The sequence below is a fragment of the Elephantulus edwardii genome, unplaced genomic scaffold, assembly GCF_000299155.1.
Source record: "Elephantulus edwardii isolate Elephantulus edwardi_28Jun2011 unplaced genomic scaffold, EleEdw1.0 scaffold00151, whole genome shotgun sequence".
NCBI classification, from domain to species: Eukaryota; Metazoa; Chordata; class Mammalia; order Macroscelidea; family Macroscelididae; genus Elephantulus; species Elephantulus edwardii.
The window spans coordinates 4,873,718-4,881,576 of NW_006399901.1; positions in this window are offsets into that span (position 1 = coordinate 4,873,718).

Genomic DNA, 7,859 nt, shown 5'->3' on the forward strand with positions numbered 1-7,859 from the left:
TTCACTGATTTCATCTCCTTGTCAAAGAGCCCTTCTGAAGGGATTTCTTGGTGTTTTAGTGAGGATCTTCCCTAGGACCTGGGGAAAGCAGATCAAGGAAATGGCACCATTGTTCCTGAAAGACGTGATCATCCTCTTCAGCAAGGAAGAGTGAGCTCTGCTGAATGTTGCTCAGAAGAACCTCTACAGGGATGTGATGATGGAAACTGTGCAAACTTTGGACTTCCTAGAGACATTGAATTTTACAGGAGTGATACAAAAATGAGAAGAATTCCAGTCACAGTTTAACATTATTGGAGTGGACAATACAGAAATCTGATTTCCCCAACCATAGCATGCCTTCTTGAAAATGTTGCATATCTTCTGTGAGCTGTTGCTCTAACTGTTGCTGTTGTTGCCATAGTTCATAACAGTCAGTATGCTGTTGCCTCATAAAGTCAGTAGTCTGAATACTCTGTTATAATGCTATCTCAGCCACAGTAGATGCAACTGCAGCCAATCCAAGCACTGCAAGAATGATGACACCATACATGTTCGTATCCTTGAAGATGCATCATGGAACTGTTGCAGCCTAGAGGACACAGGTTTAACTAGCAAGTTAAAAGTACATGAGTCAAAAATTGAAAGCAATAATATTCCAAGTGGAGGTTCTAACAGTGGCACAAATCAAGTTACAGAGGGAAGGTAGTTCTTAAAATAAAAGGCTTATTGACTAGCACTTTGTCTATTATAGTTTAAAGGTTAGGAACCACAAGGTGTAGAGACTCAACTATGTCATTTATTGTTCTTAAGTCCTGGATCAAATTCCATCTACCACTGGGTTGTTTTACAGCTCGGAAGTCCACATGCAAGGCAGAGGTGAAGTAAGGAACTGCTTATGAGGTTTTCCGTCAATTCCAACCAATAAGAGATAGTGAGAAGAGTTGGGACCTCAGAAGGCTTTTAGGATCAAATAATAGGCTCTTGTGTCCAGGAGAAAATGAATATACTTACCAGTAATGTTAATGCTCAAGAAATGGCAAAGGACACACTGACAAAGGAGATTAATCAGAACTGGTTTTGACAAGCACTGTGGCAATGGGGCAGTTAAAACAGACTTCCAAGTGGAGCAAAAAAAGAGAGAGGAACGAACTGGGGGGGGGGTGAGAAAATAGTGCAACGGTGAATTAATGGAAATCCAAAATCTCTGTAAATGTTCATTAAAAGTAATAAAAAAAACACAACGAAAAAAAAACCAACCAAGGCAAGGTTAAAAAAAAAGAGAGAGAGAGAATGATGACACCAACAACTTGATAATTCAAGGCTTGAGGAACATTCCTACAGAGTCACTGCATGGCCATTGTAATTTGACAGGCAGCCACATTCCTCTTCTTGCTCAAACAACATAAATACTCTAATAAATATACTAAAGAAGAAAAGAGAGAGAGAGTAGATGCAGTGTGAAGAACAATGGAGGGTTCTGGGGTGGGGGGTACCATGGGAAGAGCTGTAGAAGAGTGTAAAAGTCAGTCAATCTGCCTGGACCATCAGACACTTAGGCTAATGGACAGTGAGTAAAGAAACAGAAAATAACTTTTCAACTTGGGCACTAGGGAACCACTGATAGTCTAAGCAGGGGAGTAGCCCATGAGAGTCAAAACGGTTGGTTCTATGAGGATGTAAGTGAATAGTTTCACATAGCTATGGTCTCCTTGGCCTTCCACAAACGGAGCACAGCAAGTTCCTCCCTTCTCCCACAGGCTGCTGGTCTGTTTGCTTTTCTGGGTATATTTTACAGGTACAAAACTCACAGACCTTAAAAGAACTCAGTAAGTTTTGACCAATGTGGCTGTTTTAAAGACAAAGTCTTGCTTTAAAGACTGAGGGATATCTGACCCAAGCCTTGGGACTTTTAATTGCTTCAATATGCATGTGGAAGTTGGGCAGTTAATAAGGCAGATCAGAGAGGAATACATGCCTTTGAAATGTGGTGTTGGGGAAGAGTGCTGAGTATCCCATGGACTTCCAGAAGAACAAATCGATCTGTCTCTGACCAAGTGCAATCAGGGGGCTCCTTAGAGGCGAGAATGGTGACATCATGCTGGGAAGGTAGAGGATTAGCAAAGCTGAGGAAGACCCTCAGGGAGGCTGGTTGACACAGTGACTATGACAGTGGGCTTCAGCAGAGCGGAGATCCTGGGGACCATACAGCGCTGGACAGGGTTTCAATCATCCACAGGGTCAGAGCCCATTCAGTGACACCTCACGAGACCCTCAGCTTGTTCCCATCATGCAGGTTATCCCACTGACGGTAACCACTGGTCTGATTTCCATTAGCAGGGAGTAGCGTTGAGGAGCCCCAGTGGCATGGTGGTCAAGCATTTATTTGTCTGTTAACTGAAGAGCTGGCAATTTGAACCTATCAGTTGCTCTACTCGAGAAAGAGGTGGCTGTTGGCTTCATTAAAGATTTATAGACTTGGAAATCCTATTGGACCAGCAGTTGGACTCTAGGATCATCAAGTCAGAAGTGATTTGGAGGCAAAGGGCTTTCGACTGGTTTTGTCTGCTCCAGCCACCCCAGCTGTGTCCATGTCACTGACGTCCCTCCTGCCCCCAGGCTTTCTCCATGCCCAGAACATTCCTTTCCCTTCTGGATCCTGGTCAACAGCTCAGCCGGCTTCCCATCTCAGACATCGTGTCTGCCTCCTTGGACAAGGTCAGACCCCATTCCACAGTCTCAAGCCCCGCGGGACACTTCTCCTAGGGTTCCAGGCCAGCCACAGTGGATGTTCTTCTCAGTGTTTGTGAACTCCTGGGAGCCTCACTCACTTACCCAGCTCATGCGCCAGCCCCATGGTGCCTGGCACAGGGTGGACATGCCAGAGCAATCAGGACCTTAGCTGGGTAGCAGATGGGTGACACCAGGAGAGGCAGCACTCTCCGATCAGCTCCCAGAGGGGTGCCCACAGCCGTGGCAGCCCCAGGTCTTAAGAAACGGAACTAACTGTGAGTAAAGTTAGCAGTCAGTCACCTTTCCTGTTTCCTCTTCTTTCCTCCCTGTCAGCAGAGCTGACACCAGCAGTCTGGTTAAATGGATGTACAATCAACAGTACGTGATCCAGCTCTCTGAGCCTCAGTTTGCTCAGCAGTAAAATGGAATAGTAATTGTACATATTGTGTGGGGTTGTTATGAGGTCTAGAAGAGTTCTTGCTAGTGAGAAGACAAAGATTCTCTCCACTGGGCCAATTGGCAGCACCATAATGGATGGAGAAGAGATTGAGATTGTTAACAATTACAGCTTGCTCAACTTCACAATCAACACTCTTGACACCTGCAGTCAGGAAATCAAAAGACGAATTGCACTGGGAAAACCTGCTGTCAGGACCTCTCTAAAGTACTGAAAAGCAACAGTGTCAGTCAGTCTAGAGATCAAGGCACGCCTAATCCAGGTGATGGTCTTCACAATTACTTTCTTTGCATCAGAGAGCGAGACAATAACTAAGGATGACAGAAGAAGAATCTATGCCTTCGAATTGTGGTGCTGAAGAAGAGTCTTGAACATACCATGTAGCACAAAAAAACCCAATAAATCTGTCCATGAGAGGGTGAAACCAAGTTTTTCCTTGAAGGCTAGGATTTTGAAGCTCTGTCTCACATACTTTGGGTACACGGCCAGGAATGACCATCCTGGGAGAAGGACATCGAGCTCAGAAGGGTAGAGAGACAGTGCAGGAGAGGAAGACCCTGGATTAGATGGATTGATATAGTAATTGGGGCAATACTTGTAGGTATGTTGGAAACAGTCAGACTGGCTCAGGACAGGGCAGGCTTCAGAGGTGCTGTGCACAGGGTCTCTATGGGTCGAAGGTGACTCGACAACACAACTGACTGACATGGGCTGGGCATACAGTAAGTGCTCAGTAAATGCTGGCTCCTGGTTCTCAGCCATCTGTCTCTGTTCCAGGCCTCTAGCTTTGCTATGATAATGTGCTCTGTGCAGGGAGAGGCTGGAATCCACTCCAGGGTGGATGGACATGTCGTCCTGCCAAGTCACAGTGCATCTGTCAGTTCCCAGAGGGTGACTAATGGGAACTTCCAGGGGCCAGGACCGGTCAGCACTGGGGAGAGTTTGGGACACGGGAATCCCCCATAACCCCACTGTGACCTCCTCAGGGTATACAACATAGTGATAACAGCATGATTTTTTGGGTTTCAATCTCATATTCTCAGACATGCCCTGAGGCAGATGAGTTCACCTCTCTGAGCCTCAGTTTCCTCTGCAAAAAAGAATATAATTTAATGTAATGAAAGTAATGGGAGCTCTGGTGGCCTAGTGGAAAGAATCTGTGCTGTAAGCCAGAAGGCACACGGTTCGAGGCCTCCAGCTGCTCCATAGGAGAAGGATGAACAATCTCCGCCCATGCAATTAACTGCCTCTGAAAACTCTCCAGAGGGTCGCTATGGGTCAGTTCCACCTCTACAGTACACAACAACAACAGTGTAAGTAATGTAATACAACATTGCATTGTACTGTAGTACAAAGTCAGGAAATCAAAAGAGGAGTTGCATTGGGAAAGTCTGCTGTCAAGGTCCTCTCCAGAGTGCTACAGAGCAATGATGTCAGTCTAGAGACTAAGGTGTGTCAGTTCCGAGCCATCTCAATTTCTGGCTATGCATCTGATAGCTAGACAATGACTAAGGATGACAGAAGAATTGTTGATGCCTTTGAGGTGTGGTGTTAGAGAAGAGTATTGAAGATGCCATGAACTGCCAAAAGAACAAACAGTTCTATCCTGGAGAGGGTGAAAGCAGGTTTCTCCTAGGAGGCAAGGATTTTGAAGCTCCATCTCATATACTTTGGCATGTTACCAGGAGGAACCAGTCCTTGGAGAAGGACATCATGCTTAGAAGGGAAGAGTTTAAAGGTAGGAGAGGAAGACCCTGAATGAGATGGATTGCCTCAGTAACTGGGGTAATGAGGGCAGAAGTGTTGGAGACAGTGAAATTGGTTCAGGATAGGGCAGGCCTCAGAGCTATTGTGCTTAGGGTCAACTCAACAGCGCATAACAATAGCATGATATAAAGACCAAGATTACCAATACTCAAAACCCAGCACTTCTTGATTGCCTTACATTTTGCTCTTCACGTTGCTCTTGAAGTTCTTTACATTTACTCTGTTTACCTGACACCATCCATGGTCTTTTCAATTACTTGCCATGCATGTGTAAGTTGCGCAATGAATAAGAATGACTGAAGAAGTCATGTCTTTGAGCTGTGGTGTTGGAAAAGAGTATTGAACATCCCATGAACTACAAAAAGAACAAGTTGGAGAAAGTGCATCCAGGGGCTCCTGAGAGGTGAGGATGATCAAGCTTTACCTCATATAGTTTGGGCATGTTGCGAAGAGGGACCAGTCCTTGGAAAAGGACATGGTGGGTGGAAGGGTGGAGAGTCAGTGTAGAAGACCCTCGACAAGACGGACCGAACACAGTGACTGGAACAATGGGCTCAAGCATCCCAGAGATGATGATGATGGTGCAGGGTCGTGCAGGGCCCAGATCTGTTGTTTGTAGGTTCTCTGTAAATCAAATTCTTCTCAACAGAACCTAATAACAACAATAGACATTGTAGCATGTTCACAGGGACCTAAAGGACAGAGTAGAATCTCCCTGTAAGTTTCCAAATCTGTATATCTCTAGGAGGAAGACGGCCACCTCGTTTTGCTGCAGAGTTGCTGGTGGATTCGAACCATTGGACTTTCTGGTTGGAAGTCAAGCTCTTCTTAGCCAATTGCCCATGAGGTGTTGTTATTTGCTTGTTCCATCAACGCTGTCAAGGACTGAAGTTGTCAAGGATTTCATTTTACGTGGCTCCACAATCAACACTCAACGGATGCAACCGTCAAAAAATCCAGTGCTTTATTGCAACGGGTAAATCTGCTGCCAAGGATCCCTTCTGAGTGCTTAAGAGCAAAGTGCACGCAGTCAAGCCACAGTATTTTAAATTGCTTCATATTCACGTGGAAGTTGGACAATGAACATGGAAAACTAAAGAATTGATGCCTTTGAATTGTGATGTTGGAGAAGAATATTGAACAGCCCAAGAGCTGCCAAAAGAACAAATTTATCTGGAAGGAAATGCAACCAGAGTGCTGTGGAGAAGCGAGGATGGTGCAATCACTGTCTCGCTCACTTTGTGGATGTTATCAGGACTGGCCAGAAAGAAATCACGCTTGGAAAAGTAGTGGGGTCAGTGAAACCAAGGAAGACCCTTACTGATGCGGATTGACACAGAGACTGCGACCGCGGGACTCAGTGCAGCAGAAATTGTGAGGACACAGGACTGAGCAGGATTTTGTGCTGTAATACACAGACGCTCTGTGAGGAACAGTCAAGTCAGTGGCAGCTGACATTACAGCCTCGTGCACCAGAATATTTGCTACTGAACCCATCAAGCACTACAAATCAGGAACTTCCCCATGCCACCCCAGAAGCGCTGTTAAACACTAACAGCCTGCTGGACTTGGAGGGGTTTCCTGAGCAGTGCAAACAGTTAAAGCGCTAACCAAATGGTTAGAGGGTCAAGCTTACCCCAAGATGCCTCTGAAGAAAGGCCTGGCAATCAACTTGGGGGAAGAAAAAAAAAAAAACCTCAGTCCTTGGAAACCTTATAGAGAGCCCCGTTCTGCTCTGACACACATGACGTTGTGCAACTAGTATCCTACTAAAACGTCCCTCCTCCTTTGTCCTCCAAGAGGACACGTGGAAGCGCCAGGCTGCCAATGGCGCCAAGCGCTGGCAGCGCGCGCCCCCTGGTGGCTGCTTGAAGCAGTCATCGTCGTTGTGTGCTGTCATTCTGACAGAACTCACCTAGGGTTTTCTCTCGTTTAATGGCCCAGCAGGTTTGAACCACCAGCCCTTCTGTTAGCAGCTGAGTGTTCAACCATTGCACCACCAAGGCTCATCAGCGATGCAGAATTAAACCTTGAGCCCCAAGGGAGGCGCAGAACACCAAAAGGCACACGGAAAGCAGGCCTGTGCTGCCATACAGTGCCCTCAAACTGGGGACACTCCTAAAGTCTTGGGAGAAAGGGGGGACCTTCTTCTTGCACAAAAATACAGGTTGACAAGACCATTGGGGACATGCTTCAATGTCCCCAAGTCCTTCAGCCTCTGGGTTCCCAGCCCCGTGCTGCAGAGCTTCTGACTGGCCTTCCCGATGTCCCTGTCCCTTCAAACCAACCAGCTGCCTCCATCAGGGTCGGCCACTGCAGCCCATGGTGGACATGTGCACCCCGCTTCCACCAACCTCCTCAGAAAAGCTTCCCAAAATCATATCCAGATACAACAACATGGGAGAGTCTAGAGAGCCTTATGTTGAGTGAAATAATTCAGTTGCACAAGGATAAAGATTGCATAAGACCATTATTATCAAAATAGGGGGATAAGTGAGCAAGATATAAAAGTTCAGAAGGCCGGCGCTGGCTGAAAATCGCCTGTGACTTCATCCATAGCCACTGGTGAGAGTCAGCGCCCAGAGCCATCAGGGGCTTTAAGCTCGTTGCCCACTGCTGTGGTGTGGACAGCTGAAACCCAGGCCCCGACAGGCACCTGGGAGGGAAAAAAAACCCCAGACTCTACTTCATGCTCTGCTGGAGAAGGAGAGGCAGTCTCCTGTACCAGTCAGATCCAATTTGACGGCACACACACACACACACACACTTTTTCTTCTTCTTTAAAAAAAAAAACACTACTTCAGCCGTCGCGGCCCTCTGCCCGGGGCGAGAACCGTCGCGGCCCTCAGGAGCAAGAAGGCAAGCAGTTGTAACCCAAGACCACCAGTAAGGTGATAAAGCGTCCTCCCTTCCCCCCTTTATA